This window comes from Narcine bancroftii, chromosome 1 (genome assembly GCF_036971445.1).
Source record: "Narcine bancroftii isolate sNarBan1 chromosome 1, sNarBan1.hap1, whole genome shotgun sequence".
NCBI lineage: Eukaryota > Metazoa > Chordata > Chondrichthyes > Torpediniformes > Narcinidae > Narcine > Narcine bancroftii.
This window is the reverse complement of record NC_091469.1, coordinates 332,449,176-332,471,446: the sequence shown is the minus strand read 5'-3', so window position 1 is coordinate 332,471,446 and position 22,271 is coordinate 332,449,176. Positions and strand designations below refer to the sequence as shown.

At 45.7% G+C, this 22,271-nt stretch overlaps 1 protein-coding gene across 13 annotated transcripts in view; it reads right to left on the bottom strand.

The window, feature by feature from the left end:
- Positions 1 to 22,271, bottom strand: part of ulk4 (unc-51 like kinase 4) — a 655,266-nt gene that overhangs the window by 399,109 nt on the left and 233,886 nt on the right. The gene's annotated exons all lie outside the window — the stretch shown is intronic.

The following is a 22,271-nucleotide window of genomic DNA, read 5'->3' as shown; positions in this document are numbered from 1 at the left end:
TGGTCTTGATGCCTGGAGTAATCCTTTTACAAGCATACATGCAACTTCATTACATTTTATGAAAAAATTGCAGAAATTTTGAATGTTTATCACACCTTTCTAGTGTTTTAAATCATTTCCAATATGTGACTTCATTGACAGAAGCAGCACTGGCAGCCATCCCAAATTGCCTCCAGCAGTTAATGGTGAACTGCATTCTTGACAGCTGAGCAGCAACTTCAGAAGCTGGGTCAGCCAGACTGTTTCATGTCTGGAATCCATACAGACCAGGCGAGTGAAATCTGTCAGTGAATTGGATGAGCCTTTGTACATTCCAACACTGCAGCCATCGCCAATACTACTTCATATTCCAAATTAATTCACGTCATTGAAATTCTGCAACCAGCAGACCACAGTTTCATTTGTTTCTGCAGGTAATTAGTCCAATTTTCCATATCTACAGTCCAGTAATGAGGTTATCATGACATCCTGGCCATTCAGTGTGGTAGTCCCTGAATGCAACTAATGGTAATGTATTCACCAATCACTTCAGTCTACAGCACATCAATAAAAAAACTGAACTCAAAGCTGGAGGTTTGCGAAATACTGGAACTGTAGATGCTGGGATCTTGAACAAGCAAAGAGAAGCTTGAAGGATTCAGAATGCATGGAGAGGAATTGACAGTTAACATTTTGGGTCAAGAACCTTTTCTTGACATGAAGGTGGGGCGAGGGGGTAAATGTCAAGCATAATCGAGGGGGGAAGGGGCAAGAGATAATGGGATAGATGAAGTGGAGGAGGTGGGGATAGGTAGGGGAGGGGTTTGAGAGAAAAATGAGCACATGATCAGGTGAAGGAAAGATGGAAACAGTGGAACTAGATCAGGGTGGGAGTAACCTGAAATTGGATAATTCAATGTTTATGCCATTGGGTTTTAGGCCACCCAGGTGGAATATGCTGTTCCTCAAGTTTATGTTTGACCTCACCTGCCAATGGATGAGGCTGAGGGCAGACGGGTGTGTGGTGAAGGACATTAAAGTGGATGATAACTGGGATTTCACCCAAGGACATCATGCAGGTGGTCAGTATTTGACTTCACTGATGGAGAAGTGGCCACGGTGGGTGCACCGAATGTAGTCGATGAGGTTGGATGAGGTGCATATAAAAGTCTGCCACACCTGTTGAGCTTGGATGAGGTGCATGTAAAAGTCTGCCACAACTGTAATGTCTTGTGTGTGGGTTTGCATAGAGGTGAGAAAGAGGGAGTACCAAGCAACATCTTATACCTTCTGTGTAAGGTTACCTGTGCTCTACCCTTAGGTGCTGGCTATTCCAATACCTCTCACCATTCCACAGACCTCCATGTCTTCAGCCTCAACCATAGCCAGGGTGAAGCCAAAGGTAGATTTGAGGAACAACATATCATGTTCCACCTGGGAAGTATAAAAGCAAATGGGAAGAACATAGATTTTTCCAATTTCAGGTAACTTATGCCACACTCCAATCCAGTTTCACTGCTACCTTGACTATACCTGTACCTCTTCCCATCTTATCTCCTTAAAGGATTCCACTCCTTTTTCTGAATTCCTGTCTCTGCCATATCTGATCCCAGGATGAAGCCTTCCATTCTAGGACATCCAAGAAGTCCACCTTTTTCAAAAGACATAGCTTCCCCTCTACCAACTTCAACTCAGCACTTACCCACATTTCTTTTTATTTTCTACACATCTGCCCTTGTCCCCTATTCCCAGAAACAGAAGGACAGGATTCCTCTTGTCCTCACCTTCCACCCCAACCAGCCTCCGGATCCAACATATTTTTCGCTGCAATTTCCACCACCTGCAACGTGGTGCCATCACCAGACACATCTTCTCCTCCCCTCACTTCACCACATTCTGCAGGGACCACTCCCTTCGGGACTCCCTTACCCACATATCTTCCCACTAAAGATTCCCTCAGTACCGACCCATGACCACAAGAAATTCTGCACATCCCCACACCTCCTCCCTCAGCACCAATCAGTGCCCCATACAGTTCTTCCAAGTGAAGCAACATTTCACTTGTGAATATATAGAGACCATTTACAGAGATTGATGAGGCCTCCTTTATGTCGGAGAAACTGGGCGGAGGTTGGGAAATCGCTTTGTTGAGCACATTCACTCTGTACGCACGCAATAGAAAGGACCTCTAAGTCTTGGAGTGGCCAGCCAATATAATCCCACATCCCAATGTTTCACTGACATGACTGCTCATGGCCTCAAGTTAAGGTTAAGGCCACATGTAAATTGTATTCCATCTCAGTCTCTCCAACCTCAATAGGGGGGATCTCCCAGAGGCCACCCATTTCAATTCTCCACCCCATTCCCTTGCTGACATTTCTGTCCAGGTCTCCTGCACTGTCAGACTGAGACCACCTGCAAATTGGAAGAACAACACCTGATATTCCATCTGGGCACTTTGCATCTGGATGGCATTGACATTGACTAATCCGGTTTCTGGTAACTCCTCACGCTCATCTCTTTTCCTCATCCCTCTGATTCCTTTCATTCCCCTTTTTCTCTTTCCCATCATTGCCATAGAACATCACAGCATAGAAAACAGGCCCTTCGGCACTTCAAGTCTTCGCCAAACTATTATTCTGCCAAGTTCCACTGACCTGTACCCAGTCGATATTCTTCCATACCCCTTCCATTTATGTACGTGGCCAAATTTTTCAAAATGTTAAAATTGAGTCCACATAAACCACTTCAGCTGACAGCTCATTTCATACTCCCATCACTTTCTGTGTGAGGATATTCCCTCTAATATCTTCCCTAAACTTCTGTCCTTTCACCCTTAATCCATGTCCTCCAGTTTATATCCTTTCACCTAACCTCAGTGGAAAAAGCTTACTTGCATTTACTCTATCTATACCCATCATCATTTTGTATACCTCTATCAAATCTTCCCTCATTTGTCTACACTCCAGGGAATAGAGTTCTAATCTGTTTAACCTTTCCCAGCTACATTCTATTAGATTTTGTCCACATTTTTTCAATTTTATTGATATCTTTCCTGTAATTAGGTGACCAAAACTGGACACAATAGTCCAAATTTAGCCTCACCAATGTCTTTTCCAACTTAGACAGCTGTGTGATATTGGCACCATGAGGCACATGTGGCAAGAGATCAAAACTATAACAGATCACAAGACAACCCTGCTAGTCAAAGACAATGACAGCTCCCTTCTAGATAGACTGAACATCATCTATGCATGGTTCGATGAAAAGAATGGGCTGACGCCGATGAAAGCTCCTTGTCCCCTAATGAACAGGCGCCTTAAACGAACCTAGTTGGGTACTGAAGGACTGCGCAAACCAACTAATGGAGGTCCTTACGGACATCTTCAACACCACACTGCAGAACTCCATCATCCTAGTGGGGTTGAAGACAGCCACCATCATCCCAGTACCAAAGAGGGTAACAGTAGCATGCTTCAATGACTACTGCCCAGTGAGAGTGACCTCCATTATTATGCAATGCTTCAAGCGTCTGGTGATGGAACGCATCAAATTACATCTCCCAGAGATATTGGACCCATTTCAATTCACCTATAGACTAAACTGTTCCACATGATGCTAAAACATTATCCCTCTACTCTACTCTGACCCACTTGAAGAACAATGCCTGACTGCTGTTCATCAATTTCAGCTCGGTGTTTAATACAATCATTACCCAGAGGCTGGTGGAGAAGCGATTGTTGCTGGGATGCAACACCTCTCTCAGTAGCAGGATTCTGGACTTCCTAATGGAAAGACCACTGTCTGTCCAGGTTTGCGAAACTTTGAGCGCTGTCTCACATAGGGCTGTGTGCTCAGCTGGCTCCTGTTCACGTTACTGACACACGACTCCAACACCAGCTCCAACTCCCACAGAGTCGTCAAGTTTGTAGATGACATAACAGTATTTGGCCTCATCAGCAACAACTATGTCGCACTACAGAGAAGAGATGGGAAATATCGTCATATGGTGCAAGAGTACAACCTAAGTCTCAATGTGAACAAGACAAAAGAAATAATCATGGACTTCAGGGGACCAGGAATGATTCCCCCTTCACTACACATTAGTTATGGAGTGAGTGGAGAGCACCTACTTCCTTGAAGTCCACTTAACTAAGTGACCTATCCTGGGTACACAACATCTCCTCACTTGTCAGGAAGGTGCAACAGCGACTGCAATTCCTGAGAAGACTGAGGCGGACAAGGCTACCGGCCACTATGCTGTCAACTTTCCTCATGAGCTCTATTGAGAACATTCTGGCCGGCTACTTCACAGTGTGGTATGGTTGCTGTAGACAAATGGATCGGAGGTCATTCCATAGGAACATCAGAGAGGATCACTGGGGTGTCCCTCCACCCCAATCAACGTGATCCAACTATGATTGTTGTTTGAAAGAGGCTCGCAAAATTGTTGAGAACCTTTATTGCCTTGAACATAGCATCTTTTGGCTACTCCCATCAGGAAAGAGATACAGGAGTATCAGAGCCAAAACCACCAGGCCGAGAAACAGTTTCTTCCCACTGGCAGTGACACCGCTGAAAGACTGAATGAACTGCTCATACAAACCCTCCAAAACTCTACCATTTATTAAACAATATTTGTTTATTTGTATGTATAGTATACAGTATGTATATACGCACAGCATTATCCCTCTACCATGGGAAGCATGTTTGCCGTATCTACCCTGTCCAGGCTTTTCAACATTTAAAATGCTTCTACGAGGTTCCCCCATCATTTTTCTGAACTTGAAGGAGTACAGTCCAAGAGCCATCAAATGTTCTTCATATACTAATACCTGCATTCCAGGAATCATTCTTGTGAATCTTCTCTGAACCATCCCAGCAAATACTTTCTTAAATAAGGAGCCCAAAACTGTACCCTGTACTCTGAGTGAGGCCTCACCAATGCCTTTGAAAGCCTCAATATCACATCCCTGCTCATGTATCATTCCTCTGAATATGAGTGCCAACACTGTATTGGCCTGCTTCACCTCTGACTCAGTCTGGAGGTTAGCCTTTAAGTTCCTTGGCACCTCCAAATCTTGAATTTTCTCCAGAACCAAATAATTGTCTGCCCTTTTGTTCCTTCTTCCAAAGTGCATGACTGTACACTTTCCAACATTTATATTTCATTTACACTTCTTTTCCCATTCTCCAAATCTCTCATTCTCTATGCAGCCTCTCCATTTCCTGCCTCTTCACCTATCTTAGTATCATCTGCAAATGTAGCCACAAAGCCATCATTCCATATAGAAAATCATTAACATACAAAATAAAAAGAAGTGGCCCCAACACTGATCCCTGCGGTACCCCAATGGTAACCCGTAGTCAACATTTATTCCCACTCTGCCTCTTACCGATCAGCCATTGCTCTACCCACGCTAGTATCTTTCCTGTAATTCCATGGGCTCTCATCTTGTAAGGCAGCCTCATGTGTGGCACTTTGTCAAATGCCTTTTGAAAGTCCAAAAAACAAAATCTCCATTAACTGGCATTCAATCAACTAAAAGCTCAAATAACCGGCAAATAAAATGAAATAAATAAATAAATTTTGTGCAAATAATTAACAATAAATAAAGTTTGAAATAAAAGTTTAAAATTGTAAAAGTAAATGTTCTCTGAAGCAACACACAACTCCTTGAGAGCAAACATTCAGCCAATGGAGCACCCCAGACATGCCCCACCTGCAGCTTCGATAAATTTGTATTAGAATAAAATGGGAGTGTCCAGGATGAAGAGATGGCCGAATCCGTTTGCCACTGGGCACTTCCCCCAAAGTGTCTCCCTATCTCTGCCGAGTAAGAGTCTTTATCATTATTAGTAATTATTAAGTATATTAGTTAGGCTTTTCTGTAAATTTGGGGAGGGGAGGTTAATTATGACAGCGACATGGTTAGCACAGCGGTTAAGTGTGGTGCTGTTACATGGCTCACAAATGGGGTTTGAATTTAGAGGGAGGTAGCTGAGGGGCTGACTGGGACACTTGCATGGAGGTGAGTTGGGTTGTGCTGATGGTCTGACCAAGACACCAGGATGAAGAACCAGTTGATGTCGTTCACTGCTGGGGTGACTCTCCCAAAGTGTCTCCCAATCCCTATCCAGTAAGAGTCTATATCTTCATTAGTATTAAGTATATTAGTGCAGGCTTTATTTGTAAACTTAGTGGACGGGGGTTCATTGTTAGGGGCATGGTTAGCGTAGCGGCTAACGCAACACTGTTGCAGCCCCAGCGACTGGGGTCTGAATTTAAATTTATTGCTAGGGGAATTACTTGATTTAAGTGAACTTTACAAAATTAAAGACGAGAGTATTGTTGTTTTTCAAATTATTTTACATTTTGTACTTTCTTTTGTCTTTTAAACAGTGTATTCTTAATGCAGGTGGATTAGTTAGGCATTGTAAGAGTCTCAGTCAACTAGAAAATTTGCATTTCCAGCATCCGTGATTCCCCTAGGTGCCAGATAATTGGGATTTTACTGTATACAATGTCCAATGTCTAGCCAGCTTGTGATTTCCTCAAAAAATTGCAGTAGGTTTGTAAGAAGATTTTCCCTTAAGAAAACCATGCTGTCTTTGACCCATCTTGTTATGCACCACCTCCAGGTACTCTGTCACCTCATCCTCAGAATCAAAATTTATTGTCATGAACATGTCACGAAATTCATTGTTTTGTGGCAGCGTCACAGTGCAAACATTCATATAAACCATATTAAAAAATAAATAAGAGTGAAAGAATTAAAAAAAAGAAAAAGGTAGTGTTTGTGGTAGAACATGGTACTGCGGGTATATCTTCACTGGGCTGCACAGGCTGGTCCGTCTTCTGTACCTGTAGCTTCTCCCCATAAGATCCCCGAATAAAGACCGAGACCCCTAGTATCCACCCTCTTATCTGCCTTGGATGTGAGTCAGCAGCTGATCAATAAAGCCTTTGAATCTTGCTTCGTGTCTGCGAGTGGTCAGCGATCGCACCACAATTTATTGATCAGAATTTTAAAGTGCCATAGGTAAGGCAATCCGACTGGAGAAGCTAGAGGTTGATCCAAAGGCCTCCGTAAAGTTTGATATGTGGCTATACTGCTTGAAGACCTACGTGAGGTGCCACAAAATCACAGCCAATAGTGGTCAGTATGACCTGCTCTTCGCAGTTGTGGGTCACTGAGCGAACCAAATAATTCGTGACTGCACTGAATATGAAGAGGCAGTGGCCCTACTCCGACAGCAGTATGGAGGCCCGAGGAACACAATGTACCCACACTTCCAGCTTGGATCGCGACGCCAGGGTCCAGGTGAGTCAATCGATGATTTTGTGAGAGCCATGAAGGAGCTGAGACGAGACTGCAGGTGTCGGGACGTGACTGTGGTGACCTACCAGGAGGAGCTCATCCACGATGGGCTAGTTGCTAGATTCCATTCCCATCAAATACGAGAACTCCTGGAGAAAGGCAATCAGTCCTTACAGGAAGTGGTGCAGACGGCTCGAGTGATGGAGACTGCCCAAAAAAACGCAGAGGCCTACTCAGCGGGCCAGGTGGGAAGGACAGCTGGCGCTATCTTGGGACTCTGGGGCCCCTGACTGCTGCTGTCACCGTCGAGCACATGAGGAGAAAGTACTGCCTGGCCCACAGTGCAGCCTGCTCGAACTGCTAGAGGAAAGGATACTATGTTAGGGTCTGTCGTTCTAAGCACATCTCTAGCATTGCCGCGTGCGGACCGCGATTGCGTCACCATCTTGGGTCGACTTACTTCTGTCGTCATTTCGGGTTGCTGAGAACTGAACTTCTGGGTCAAAGGTCCAGACTCCACCATGTGCAATCCATGGGGGAGGCCATTTTCACGATCTCCTGGGTGGCCATCTTGGCGGCAGCCAACTCAATAACATGGCAGCAGCAATTTGGACAGCAAACTGATGTTGGGTTCCAATGTGCTGGACCAGAGTAGACCACACCACCTGGGACGATTGTTGATGTACATTGAGGTAAACGGTCACACCACTGGCTGCTTGTTCGACACGGGAAGGACTGAAGGCTTCAAACATCCAGGCACAGCCAAACGTTATTCCTTGTCCGTGTCCCCAACCAGGTGCAAGGTAACACTAGCCTCTGATTCCCTCTCTGTGGAAATCCATGGGAGACACCTCCTGACTCTAACCGTGGGGGGCACGAAATATAGAAACTTCAGACTGCTGGTGATGCCACACCTCTGCGCACCCGCCATATTGGGGCTGGATTTCCAGTGCCAGCTTAAGGGTATGCTGATGCAGTTTGACGGCCCTCACCCCACTCCCCCATCATCAGTAATAACCAATTCTGGGAGGTCCCACCCCTTTCCCCAAAGAGGCCCAATCACTCACCTGAATGCTGGGCCAAGCTCCCATCCTGCGGATAGGTCACCCTCAGGGACACTCCGCCTCTGCTGTTCTAAAACATCACCCTGGACTGCAAACCTGTGGCCACTAAGAGCAGGCGATACAGCCCTGAGGACAGGGAATTCATTAAATTGAAGGAGGAGCGACTGCTGGGGGAGGGCATAATAGAATTGAGTAACAGTCCCTGAAGGGCACAAGTAGTGGTGGTGAAGAATGGGGAGAAGTACCGGATGGTGATAGACTACAGTCAGACCATCAACCAGTTCACCTTAATGGATGCCTACCCTTTTCCCCACATAGCTGATACGGTGAATGAAATCACCAAGTATAGGGTCTTCTCTACCATAGACCATATCACCAAATCCCAATTCGCCCAAAAGACCGGCCATACAGAGTGTTTGAGGCCAATTACTGTCTCTGCCATTTCCTACAGGTCCCATTCGGCCTCACAATGGGGTGTCGGTGTTCCAAAAGGAAATGGACCGCATGGTGTATGAAAATGAATTAAAGGTTACGAATCCATATCTGGACAATGTCACCACTTGCAGCCATGACCAGAAGAAACATGGTAAGAACCTGCAGAGGTTTCTGGCCACCGCAAAGGCCCTCAATCTCACATATAACAAGAAAAATTGATGTTTAGCACCAAGCGGCTGGCAATCCTGGAGTACATGGTGGAGCATGGTGTCATCACCCCTGACCCCGAGCGCATGCGGCCCCTTCTGGAATTACCTCTGCCACAGAACCCCAAGGGTTTAAAAAGGTGTCTGGGGTTCTTCTCAAATTATGCCCAAAGGATCTCCAACTATGCAGACAAAGCCCAACCCATAGTGAAAACCATGACCTTTCGCCCGTCAGTGAAGGCCCGTAAGGGTTTCGAGGCATCAGGGTCAAGATCAACAAGTTGGGATGCACGTCGTTGATGAATCCATCCCGTTCCAAGTGGAAAGTGATGCCTCCGACTTCACTCTGGCCGGCACAGTGAACCAAGCAGGCAGGTCAGTGGTATTTTTTTTCTGCACCCTCTAAGGTCCCGAACACAGGCACTCCACCATCGAGATGGAGGCACAAGCTATAGTGGAAGCCGTGCGCCATTGGAGGGACTACTTGGCCAGCAGACTATTCACCCTGCTGTTGCTTTTATAAACAGCGAGGGAAAATTAAAAATGGCAAAATCATGAGGTGGAGTGCAATGAGCCACCCGATGCCCTGTCCAGGGGATGATCACCTCCATGCTCTCCACGATAGCCTCTGCCGCCATGGGGTCACAAGGCTCTACCATTTTGTGAGGGCCCGTAACCTCCCCTACTCAATGGAGCTGACTCACAATTGCCAGGTCTGTGCAGAAAGAAAGCCATAATTTTACAGACCAGAGAGAGCCCAACTCATCAATGCCACTCACCCCTTTGAACGTCTCAGCATGGATTTCAAGGGGCCCCTCCCGTCCACGAATCAGAATATCTACTTCCTGAGCATCGTGGACGAGTACTCATGTTTCTCATTCACCATTCCCTGCCCCGACATGACCATATTCACGGCCATTAAAGCACTTCATACAGTATTACCTCATTCGGATACCCCAGCTATGTTCATATTGTCCGGGTCTCTGCCTTCATGAGTGAGGAGTTGCGGCAATACTCCTTTCCAGGGGCATAGCTATGAGCAGAACCACCAGCTACAACCCCCACAGGAATGGGTAGGTGGAGAGGGAAAATGGCCCTCAAGTCAAAGAGATGGCTGTATCCCAGCGGCAAGAGGTCCTTCCAGAAGCGCTGCATGCCACCAGATCCAAACTTTGCACGACAACTAACGCAATGCCACATGAAAAATTGTTCTCCTTCCCTAGGAGGTTGGCGTCGGAAACCACACTGCAGGTCTGGCTGAGGACCCCGGGGGCAATGCTTCTCCATAAGCATGATAGAACACTTCAGGTGGACCCACTGCTCAAGGAAGTGCACCTCCTGCATGTGAACCCCCAGTAAGCGCTAGTAAAGTACCTGGACGGACGGGGGGGGATGCAGTGTCCATCCAGGACCTGGCGCGAGCAGGGGCCCCGGCATGGCAGGTGCAATCAATACCCCTGGGCGGTGACCAGTTGGCCCCAGGGATTACCCTGACAGATGAAGTAGTGATCCCACCTCCAACATGGTCCCCTGAGTGTTGCCTCCACTGGAGTGTCCACACCCCCCATCGTAACAAGCCACAGGAACCAATGATATAGCCAGCAGTACTTCGGAGATCTCCCGAATAAAACTGCTGGAGCGGCTGAACCTTTGAACTTTATGGACTAAAAGGTCTGTGGCGATGGATATTTCCCCACATCACCCTGCCATACTTCATTCAAAAAAGGAGGGGTGAATGTGATGGAACACGATACTGCGGGCATATCCGGGCATGTCCTCACTGGGCTGGGCAGGCTGGCCCGTCTTCTGTATCTGCAAACCTTCCCCTTAAGATCTCCTAATAAAGACTGAGAGCCCTAGTCTCCTCCCTCATACCTGCCTTAGGCATGAGCCAGCAGCATGTAGAGGCATGTCTGGGTCTTCTGATCAATAAAGCCTTGCTTCGTGTCTGAGTGGTCATTGATTGCGCAACAGTGTTTATTCATAAATTTGATGGCGGAGGGGAAGAAGTTGTCTTGTGCCGCTGAATGCTCATCTTCAAGCTCCTGTAACTTTTTCCTGATGGTATCAGAGAGAAGAGGGCATGGCCTGGGTGGTGGGGGTCCTTGAACACCTCAAAGGCTCCAGGACAGATCTACAGACATGTTAACTCCCAGTAATTTAAACTTCTTGACCTTCTCCACTGCTGAATCCTCGATGAGGACTGGTTCATGTCCTCCTGTAGTCAAAATCATCTTCTTAGTTTTGCTAACATTGAGTGCAAGGTTGTTGGTGTGACACCACTCATCAGCTGATCTACCTCACTCCTGTATGTTTCCTCATTGCTATCTGTAATTTTGCCATCATCCATGGTTTCATTGGCAAACTTGTAGATAGAATTTGAATTGTACCTTGCCACACAGTCATGGGTGTAAAGTGAGTAGAGCAGTGGATTGTGCCTGTGTTGACTGACAGTGAGGATTCATATTGACTGTGATCTTCCGATGAGGAAGTTAAAAATCCAATTGCAGATGGGCTGCAGAGGCTCGAGATTTGGTGCTTGTTGACTAGCACTGTGAGAATAATGATGTTGAAGGCTGAGCTGCATAGTCGTTGAAGAGCAGCCATATGTATGAGTGGCTGTAGTCTAGGTGATCAAGAGCTGAGAGAAGAGCCAGTGATATTGCATCTGCTGTGGAGCGATTGTAACAGTAGGTGAATTGCAATAGGTCCAGATCTCTACTTAGGTAAGTGTTAATTCTGATTATGACCAACCTCTCAAAGCATTTCATTAAAATAGATGTGAGTGCTACTGGGTGATATTCATTGAGGCAGCTCATTCTGTTCTTCTTGGGCATTGGGGTGATTAATGCCCTTTTAAAGTGGGTGGGAATCTACAACATCAGCAGTATGAGATTGAAAATGTTTGTGAACACTCTGCCTGGCATAAATTTTCAGTACTTTGCCAGGTATGCCATCAGGGCCTGATGCCTTGCGAGGGTTTACCTTCTTGAATGATGTTCTGACATCAGCCTCAGAGACAAATACCATAGGGTTCTCAGGTCTTGCAGATATTCTCATGGGTTCTTTTGAGTTCCCTTTCTCAAAGTGGGCATAGCTCATCAGGTAGTGAACCATCACAGCCATTTATGGTGTCCAACCTTGTTTTGTTGGATGTAATGACCTGTACTCCCTGCCAGAGCTGGTGAGTATCTGTCTCTGTTTCTAGCTTCCTCTGGAATTGCTTCTTTGTTGTGAAATACCTTGCACGGTTGTACCTGGACTTCTTGTAGAGACCTGGATCCCTGACCTTAAATGCTCTTGATCTCACCCTCAGCAGGTTGCAAATCTTCGGATTCATCTAAGGAGAACTCCTGGTATGTGTGCATGGGCACACATTCGTCCACACGGGTCTTGATTAAGTCGGTGTGACATGTTACTTATTCATTCAAGTCTAAAGATGAATCCTTGAATATGGACCAAAGCAATCCTAAAGGCGCTCCAACGCCTTCCTCGACCATACTTTCACTGTCTTCGCTACTGGTGCTCAGTCACTGCTTGTATACTGGGAGTAGAAGTACAGCCAGGTGATCAGACTCGCTGAAGTGTGGTCTGGTATGGCTCAGTAAGTGTTCATCATGGTGGTATAATTGTGGTCAAGTGTGTTGGCTCCTCGGGTCTCTCAGGAGATGTGCTGGTGGTAGTTTGTTAGAGATTTCTTCAGGTTGGCCTGATTGAAGTCCCCTACAATGATTGGTAAAGCATCAGTCAGGGTGTGCTGACTCTTGGCTGCTGATCACAGTGCTTAGTCCTTCCAGTGCTAGTCTGATGATAGCCTGAGGCAGGATGTACACTGTGACCAGGTTAATGGCAGTGAACTCCCTTGGCAAATAAAATGGGTGACTCTTGATCCCAGATGTTCCAGGTTGAGGGAGCAAGACAGGGATATAACCATCATGTTTGTGCACCATGATGAATTGATGATGATTCAAAAATGCCTTTCCTGGATTTTCCTGACTCTGGTGTCCAGTCAGCGAGGTGGAGGGTGTAATCCTCATATCTGGAATGCCCTTGTTTAGCTATGTTTCTGGGAAGCACATCACTCAGCACTTCTTGATGCCTCTCTGATGTTGCAATCTGGCTCTGAGTTTATCTAGTTTGTTTTCTAAAGATTGTACGTTGGCCAGGAGGATGGTTGGGTGTGGAGACTTCAGGCCAGATGTCTTAGCATAACCTGAAGCCACCAAAAACCGCCTCCCTGTGTCCTCGTGGTCAGGTCTTCTTTGAATGGACTGCAGATCGGCTGCTTCCAACTCCCATGGTGTTTAAATTGTCTGTGTGCTGGCTGTTTAAATCTCCCATGGTATTTAACTGGCCTGTGCATTGGCTGTTTGAAACTGCCAAAGTCCATCAGAGTCTGTCAGATTGTTTCTGACAATTGCAAGGTCTGCTAACATTCTTCTGACATTGTTATTCACAGGTGAGTTACTTTCTGTGCTTGTGAATATGAGTTTTAATCTTTCTGAATGGGATATGTGATCATCCCTGTCAGAGCTGCACACAAAGAGTCAACATTGTAAGGCATCATTTTTTTTAATGCAACTTCCTAACCACTGGTGTTAGGCTAACAGATCTATAATTTTCCTTCTGCTGTCTCCTTCCCTTTTTAAATAGCAGTGTCACTTTGCAATTTTCCAGTCCTCCAGAACCATGCCAGAATCTACTGATTCTTGGAAGATTATTACTCTTACAATCTCTATATCTACTTCTTTCAGAACCCAAGGGTGCATTCCATCCGGTCCAGGATCCTTAGACCTTTCATCTTCCCAAGAACATTCTCTCCGGTGATCATGACTGCACTCACCTCTCTTCCCTTACACCCTTGAATGTCCAGTATGCTGCTACTGTCTTCCACAGTGAAGACTGATACAAAATATTTGTTCAGTTCCTCTGCCATCTCCCATTATAATTTTTCCAGTCTCATGTTCTATCACTCAAACATCTACTCTTTCCTCATTTTTACTCTTAATATACTTAAAAAAAGCATTTTATATCCTTTTTGATATTATTTGCTAGCCTCCTTTCAAAGTTTGTCTATTGAGTGCTTTCAAAATCTTCCCAGTCTTCTACCTTCCTACTAATTTTTGCTTCCATGTATGCCCTTTCTTTTACTTTATTTTGGCTTTGTCTTCTCTTGTCAGCCACAGTTGAGTCTTTTTTCCATTCAAATATTTATTTTTTCTTCTTTGGAATATGCCTATCCTGCACTTATTTCTTACAGAAACTTGAGCCAGAGTGCCTTTCCGATTACCGCTAACTTTTGCCAGTTCCTCTCTCACACCCCTGTAGTCCCCTTTGCTCCATTGGTACACTGACACCTCCGATTTTACTTTCTCCCTCTCAAACTGCAGGGTGAATTCTATCATATTATCATCACTGCCTCCCAAGGGTTCCCTTACCTTTAGCTCCCTTATCAACTCCATTCATTACACAATACTCAATCCAGAATTACATTTCCCTGGTCATCTTAGCCATAAGATGTTCTAAGAAGTCAATCTACAAATTTTCTCACTTCCAGTCCCAACCTGCTTTTCCTAATCTACTTAATTACTTAAAATCCCCTATGACGACCATAACATTTCTCTTCTGACTCTCCTTTTCTATTTGCTGCTGTAATTTGCTGTCCACATCCCAGCTACTGTTTGGAGGTCTGTATATATCTGTCAACAGAGTCTTTTTACCCTTGCCATTTCTTAACTCATCCCACAATGATTTTATATCTTCTGATCCTATGTCGCCTCTTTCTAATGATTTAATGTTATTCCTTACCAATAGAGCCCTTCCGCCCCCTTTGCTTACCTGCCTATCATTTTGATACACTGCGTATCCTTGGCCATTCAGCTCCCAATGACATCCATACTTTAGCCATGATTCCGTGATGGCCACATCATACCTGCCAATCTGCATCTGAACAACAAGGTCATCCTCTATTTCTTAAGCTGCAATCATTTAAATATAAAACCTTTACCCGTATTTGTTACTTTTTGACTCTGTCCTTGTTGCATTATCTGCAATTTTGTCCTATCTGCCTATCCTGCCACACAAACTGTCCCTACTTGTGTGCCAACTGCCTTTCCCTCTGCATCTTCATTTTGCTTTCCACCCCCTGGTTCCCTTACATTTCAGGTACAACCTGTTGCACATGTACAAGTCACCCCTTCCCCAGAAAAAGTTTCAATGATCCAAGAAATTGAAACCCTGGTCCCCTGCAACATCTCATCAGGCACTTATTTGTCTGCCACTCATACTTTGACATATGCCAAAAGCTCTCTCTTTATGGCCTTATCTACCTGTGATGCCTCTTTCAGGAATTATGTATCTGAATTCCCAGAACCCACTGTTCTACCACATCCCTCAGTACCTTACTGTTTATTGTGTATGTTCTACCTTGGTTTGTCCTTCCAAAATACACCTTTCACTTGTCTGCATTGAATTCCATCTGCCATTTTGTAGTCCATTTTTTCAGCTGGCCCAGATCCCTCTGCAAGCCTTTCTCACTGTCCCCTGGCTCACCAATCTTTGTATCATCTGCAAGCTTGCTGATCCAGTTTACCACATTATCATCTAGTTTATTGATATAGATGACAAACAACAAAGGACTCAGCACTGATGCTTGAGGAACACCACTAGACACAGGCCTCCAGTCAGAGAGGCGATCATCCACTTCCACTCTCTAGCTTCTCCAACAAAACCAATGTTGAATCCAGTTTACTACCTCAACGTAGCCTCTTTCAGGTAGCCAGAATAGCCGAATGTAAAGCCACCTAAAATACCTAAATGCAGCTGTTGGGAGGCCACCTGAAAGTGGAAAACCCATCCCTGAGGAGCACTTACTCAACCCACCTCGGGGAGGTATAATCTCCACTTCGGAGTGCTCCCCCTAGGCACCTGAAAGCAGCAAGGCAAAGCCGGCTAGCGGCTTTCAGGTGCCTAGCAGAGGGCGGGTTGATGACAGTCAGCCGGCGACCCAACTCCCCGCACCTGACAGCCCCCTTTCCCACTGCCTGACAGCCCCCCAGTATGGGAGGTCAGGGCTGGAATGGCCAGTGAGGGACTACAGGACTGGAGCGGCCGGCACGTGACTACAGGGCTGAGGCGGCCAGCGTGGGACTTCGGGGCCCAAAGTCCTGTGCCGGCCACTCTAGCCCAGTAGTCCCACATCGGGGGGCTGTCAGGCAGTGAGAAGGGAGCTGTTGGCAGCGGGGAGGGGGGCTGTCAGACAGCTGCCCTTGCCCCGACTCAGGAGTCAGCTTTTGCTCCGTGGCACCTTTCCCCGCTGCAGACCTTTCAGGTGGCAGAACACTGCCTTCAGCGCTGCCACCTGAACGTCCCTTCACAGACACCCACAGCTGGCTCCGGAACCGCATTCTCCCGGCGATTCCACCTGAAAGCAGCTCATGAATACTGAGCAACTGAAGCTTCCTGTGGGACCTTGTCAAAGGCCTTACCAAATTTCATACAAACAGCATTCACTGCCTTTTGTTGATCAACTTTCCGGTAACCTCCTCAAAAAACTCTGCAAGATTGTTAAACACGATCTACCATGAACAAAGAAATGTTGATAATCCCTAATCAGTCCCTGATTATCCAAATACTTGTATATTGGAAGAAAATTGTTGTGTTGCCAGAGCTGCTGTAACGGCAGTGCTGCCGCTGGTGTCGACCCGGGAGAGCGGAGAGGGGAGACACAGCACTGATCTGAAGGGTTCAACCGTCCAGTCCTAATGCCGGCAGCACCATACTGGCTTAATATGGCCTGTTAAATGAGCTGACAGTGTTTTTAATTAAAATCTCACAACCATAGGGTGTGCGCCCAAGATGGCAGCACCTATGCTTGGCAGCGACTACAAGGGGTTGCAAATTCCAGGGAAGTGGCGGACCAGTGCAGGGCACCAGAAACGTGAAGAGCATCACCCCCCCCCCCCACCCCCCGTCTACAGGAAGATGATCCCAGCAGTCAGCCAGTGAGGAGTTCAGAGATCAGCGGCTGAGGAAACGACACAGGATGAAGGCGACACAGTCAGGAGACCAGCACAGTCTGTGGGCTGCAGGTCACTGGCTCATGAGAACCAGGTATTGGAACCAGATTCACGAGGTGCTAAGGAGAAGAGCTCTCCAAGGGCCTCGGCCACTAAAGGCTTCCTGATCATGTCGGAGCTTTAGATCTGGAGCTGAGGTTCCCAATTAATTGAATAAATTACTTCTGTGTAGCTACAGAGGCTGTGGGAATGCTGGAGGTACACTAAGGTGACTCTGAGGGACTCTTGTGTTTGTCTTTCTCTCTTACTGTAAGGGGCACCATGAGACACCAATGGCGACTTGTTACCTGCCTTACAGAAAGTAGAAAGCTGTTTCATGTAATATTACATGTTCTATTCCAGGGGTGGGCAACTCTTTTATTAAAACTCACATTCCACCTTAAACATATAACATCCCTCTACCTGACCAGTCCTTTACCCAAACTCTACTCACCCCTCACTCCACTCGCTCTGCCTCTACCCACCCCATCCTATACACGTCCCTCTACTGCCTCTCCCCTCAACCTGTTCCTCTCTCTATCCATCTCTCACCTTCTAATCACCCCTCCCCTACTCGCCCTGCCCCTCCCCTTTTACCTCTTCCCTATCCACCCCTCCTTCTACTCATCCCTCCCTCTAACTGCCCCTCGCACCACCATAACTTCCCCTGCCCATTACTCCTCACCTACACCCTCTGCCCACCCCTGCTTACCCACCCACTCAGGCCCAGCGCGCTGCCGATCAGCCTTTGCGGACAGCCACCATCTCTCTCTTCACGTGCAGGGCCGAACCAGCCGTCCCTGGGGTCTGCGCGGGTGCAAGCGCTGAAGGCCGTGGCGACCGGGAGAAGTACGCTCGCACTGTGGAAGGGCCGTCCGGTGCCAGTCGCGAGGGGCTCGCGCTGCCCGGGGGCCGTGCGCAGCCTGCCATGTCCGTCGCGCTGACAGGAAATCACAGGCGCTCGCCCATCCGCCGCACCGCTCGACAGGTGGGAGAAGTGACTGGTTGTGCGGGGAGCCTTCCAACTGGCTTGCCGGCTGATGACATTGACAGACTTCTCGTGTTACAATTTCTCGTGTTACAATGGGGAAGGATGTGCAATGAAGGGGGAGGATGGTGGGGGTGACATTACCAAAAAACAGCATCGGCTCTCGCCGCAGGGTGGGCCACCTCTAATACATTTTTGAAATGATCTTGCGGGCCAAATATATTGGCCCGCGGGCCAGAGTTTGACATGTGTGATTTAGATCATTAATGTATATAACAAACAACAATGGGCCCAATACAGATCCCTGAGGCACAGCACTGGTCACCGGCCTCCAACCTGACAGACAATTATCCACTACCACTCTCTGGCCTCTCCCCTTCAGCCAATGTTCAATCCATTTGACTTATCTCAAAATTTATACCTAAAGACTACACCTTCCTAACTAACCTTCCATGTGGTACCTTATCGAAGGCCTTACTGAAGTCCATATAGACAACATCCTCCGCGCTACCCTCATCCACATTCCTAGTCACCTCTTCAAAAAATTCAATCAGATTGGTCAAACATGACCTTCCTCCCACAAATCCATGTTGAGTGCTCCAGATATTTATAAGTACTATCTCTAAGAACTTTCTCCATTAATTTACCTACCACAGACGTCAAACTTACCGGCCGATAATTGCCAGGCTTCCTCCTTGAACCCTTTTTAAATAACGGAACCACATGCGCAATACGCCAATCCTCCGGCACTATCCCCATCTCTAATGACATTTGGAAAATTACCGTCAGAGCCTCTGCTATTTCCTCCTTTACTTCTCTCAATGTCCTGGGGAAGATCCCGTCTGGTCCCGGAGACTTATCCATCTTTATATTCCTCAAAAGCCCTAACACTACATCTTTTGTAATCACTATATTCTCCATATTTACCCAATTTGCTTTTTTTATCTCACATATCCCAATATCCTTCTCCTTGGTGAATACCGAAGAAAAGAAACTGTTCAATATCTCCCCCATTTCTCTAGGCTCCACACACAGTTTTCCGCTCTGATTCTCTAAGGGACCAATTTTGTCTCTCGCTTTCCTTTTACCATTAACATATTTGTAGAACCTTTTTGGATTAATTTTCACCCTGCTTGCTATAGTCTCCTCGTACCTTCTTTTAGCTTTCCTAATTCCTCTCTTAAGATTCCTCTTACATTCAATGTATTTTTCAAACATCTCCTTAATTCCATGCTTCTTATACCTAATGTACGCCTCCCTTTTTCTTCGAACCAAGTTTCCAATATTCCTTGAAAACCACGGCTCTCTCAAACCTTTTGCCCCTCCTTTTAACCTAACAGGAACATAAAGCTTTTACACTCTCAAAATCTGATCTTTAAAAGACTTCCATCTCTCTACTACATCCTGCCTATAAAACAAATTGTCCCAATGCACACCCTCTAAGTCCTTTCGCATCTCCTCAAATCTAGCTTTTCCCCAATCAAAAACCTCAACCCTTGGCCCTGACTTATCTCTTTCCATAATGACATTGAAGCTGATGGCATTATGATCACTGGACCCGAAGTGCTCGCCAACACTAACCTCTGTCACTTGACCCATCCCATTTGCCAACAGTAGATCTAATACTGCTCCTTCTCTGGTCGGCACCTCTACATATTGTTGTAAAAAACTATCTTGCACACATTTCACAAACTCTAACCCATCCAGCCCTTTCACAGAATGTGTTTCCCAATCTAAATGTGGAAAATTAAAATCTCCCATAATTACAACCCTGTGCTTATCACAAATATCCACTATCTCCCTACAGATTTGCTCCTCTAGGTCTCGGTCCCCTCCGGGTGGTCTATAATACACCCCTACAAGTGTAACCTCTCCTTTCCCACTCCTCAGTTCCACCCAAATAGCCTCTGTGGACGAGCCCTCTAATCTATCCTGCCTAAGCACCGCTGTAATATTCTCCCTGACAAGTAATGCAACACCACCTCCTCTTGCCCCTCCGACTCTATCACACCTAAAGCAACAAAACCCAGGGATATTCAGCTGCCAATCACATCCCTCCTGCAACCATGTCTCACTAATCGCTACCACATCATACTTGCAAGTATCAATCCACACCTTCAGCTCATCCACCTTTTTTACAATACTCCTGGCATTAAAATATATGAATTTCAGAGATTTCCCAATTCTTAATCCCTGTTTTCCCTCATCTTTAATAACAACATTATTTCCTTTTCCGCCAATTGCCCTTCATCTTCTTCCAGAGCATTTCCTTTCTCTATCACCTGCCCATCCATATTCAAATACTTACTACAAACTTTCTTTGTTTGCATTCTTACCTTCTCCTTACTGCTCTGTACTATTTTGCTCCCTCCCCGCAACCATTCTAGTTTAAAGGATCCTGAGTAGCCCTAGCAAATACCCCTGCCAGTATTCTGGTCCCCCTGGGATTTAAGTGTAACCCGTCCTTACTGTACAGGTCACATCTTCCCCAAAAAAGGTCCCAGTGATCCAGAAACTTGAAACCCTGCCCCTTACTCCACCCCTTCAGCCACGTGTTAATCCTCCACCTCATTCTATTTCTATTCTCACTGTCACGAGGCACAGTAATCCCTATGCCATAAGGGCTCTGTGATTGGTAAGGGATTGCTTAAGGTGGTATGCGAGTGGAGAGGGAAGGTTGAGAATCACTACTCTAGACCCAATTACTATTGAAATATTTTGCTTGAGAAAAATTGTCATTTCGCCCATTTCCTTTGGATTTATGAATTCGTGCATATAACGAGTCTATTAGGTACGATTAAAACAGTGGTTTTCAAACTTTTTTCTTTCCACTCACATACCACCTTCAGCAATCCCTTACTAATCACAGAGCACTTATGGCATAGGGAGTACTGAAGGTGGAATGTGAGTTTTTAAAAAAAAATTTCCCTGCCCTGTTCTATGATATTACATGACACCTTCCAATAATTTAGCTTCCACTGATATCAGGCTCATCGGCCTATAATTTCCTTGATGATGGAATAATATGAGCTACCCTCCAATCCTCTGGCACTTCACCTGTGGCTAAAGACATTTTGAATATATATGCCTGCCCCCTACAATTACTGTACTAGCCTCCCTCAAGCTCCAAGGAAGTACCTTGTCAGGTTCTGGGAATTTGTCCACCTCTATTCGCTTTAAGACTGCAAACACCACCTACACTTTAATCTTTATAGGTTCCATGAACTCATTGGTTGTTTTCCTCACTTCCCTGGTCTCAAAGATTCAGATCTCAGATTTAATGTCAAAGCATATACATGACATCAACCCTGAGATTCCTTTTTCCTGTGGGCCAGTTTCCTGAGTAAATACAGATGCAAAAAAAAAAATCACAATTAAGATCTCCCCCATCTCTTCTGGCTTCATACATGGCTGACCACTCTCATCTTCAAGAAGACCAATTTTAGTCCCTTACTATCCTTTTCCTCTTAATATATCTGTAGAACCTCTTAGGATTTTCCTTCACCTTATCTGCCAAAGCAACCTCATGTCTTTTTTTAGCCCTCCTGAATTCCAACTAAAGTTTATTCCTCCATTTATTATTCTCCTCAAGAACCTCATTGCTCCTTGTTGTCTGCACCTGCTACACACCTTTCTTCTTCTTAACCAGATTGGTAATATCCCTTGAAAACTAAGGTTCCTTATGCCTGTCAACTTTCCTTATAATCCTTACAGCAACATTCAACACTGTACTCTCAAAATGTCACCTTTGTAGGCTTTCACATACTGAGCACATTCTTGCCAGAAAACAACCTAGCCAAAGCATAAATCCTTTCTCATTTCCTCAAAATTGGACTTTCACCCATTTAGAATCTCACTTTTTTCATTATTTACAGGTTAGGAGCTTCTTGAATTTTTTAATTTTGAGGATCCCTAAAGATTTGGAACCTAATATGATAGGGAAGATTTATAATTTTAAACCTGATCACAAATGGTTGCTATCAGTCTTATATGAACTACTTTTAAGATCTAAGGATAGTTCCCTGGTCAGAATATTAAAAAACTATGGAACAAGATTTTCAACAGTTAATTTCTGAAATTACATGGGACTCTTAAGTGAGTGCATTCATCTTCTCTTTATACTGGACACTCATTATAACAAGTTAAGGTCATACACCGGGCCCACTATTCCGAAGTCCAATTGGCTAAATTCTATTCTAATCCTTCTTCTAAATGTGAGA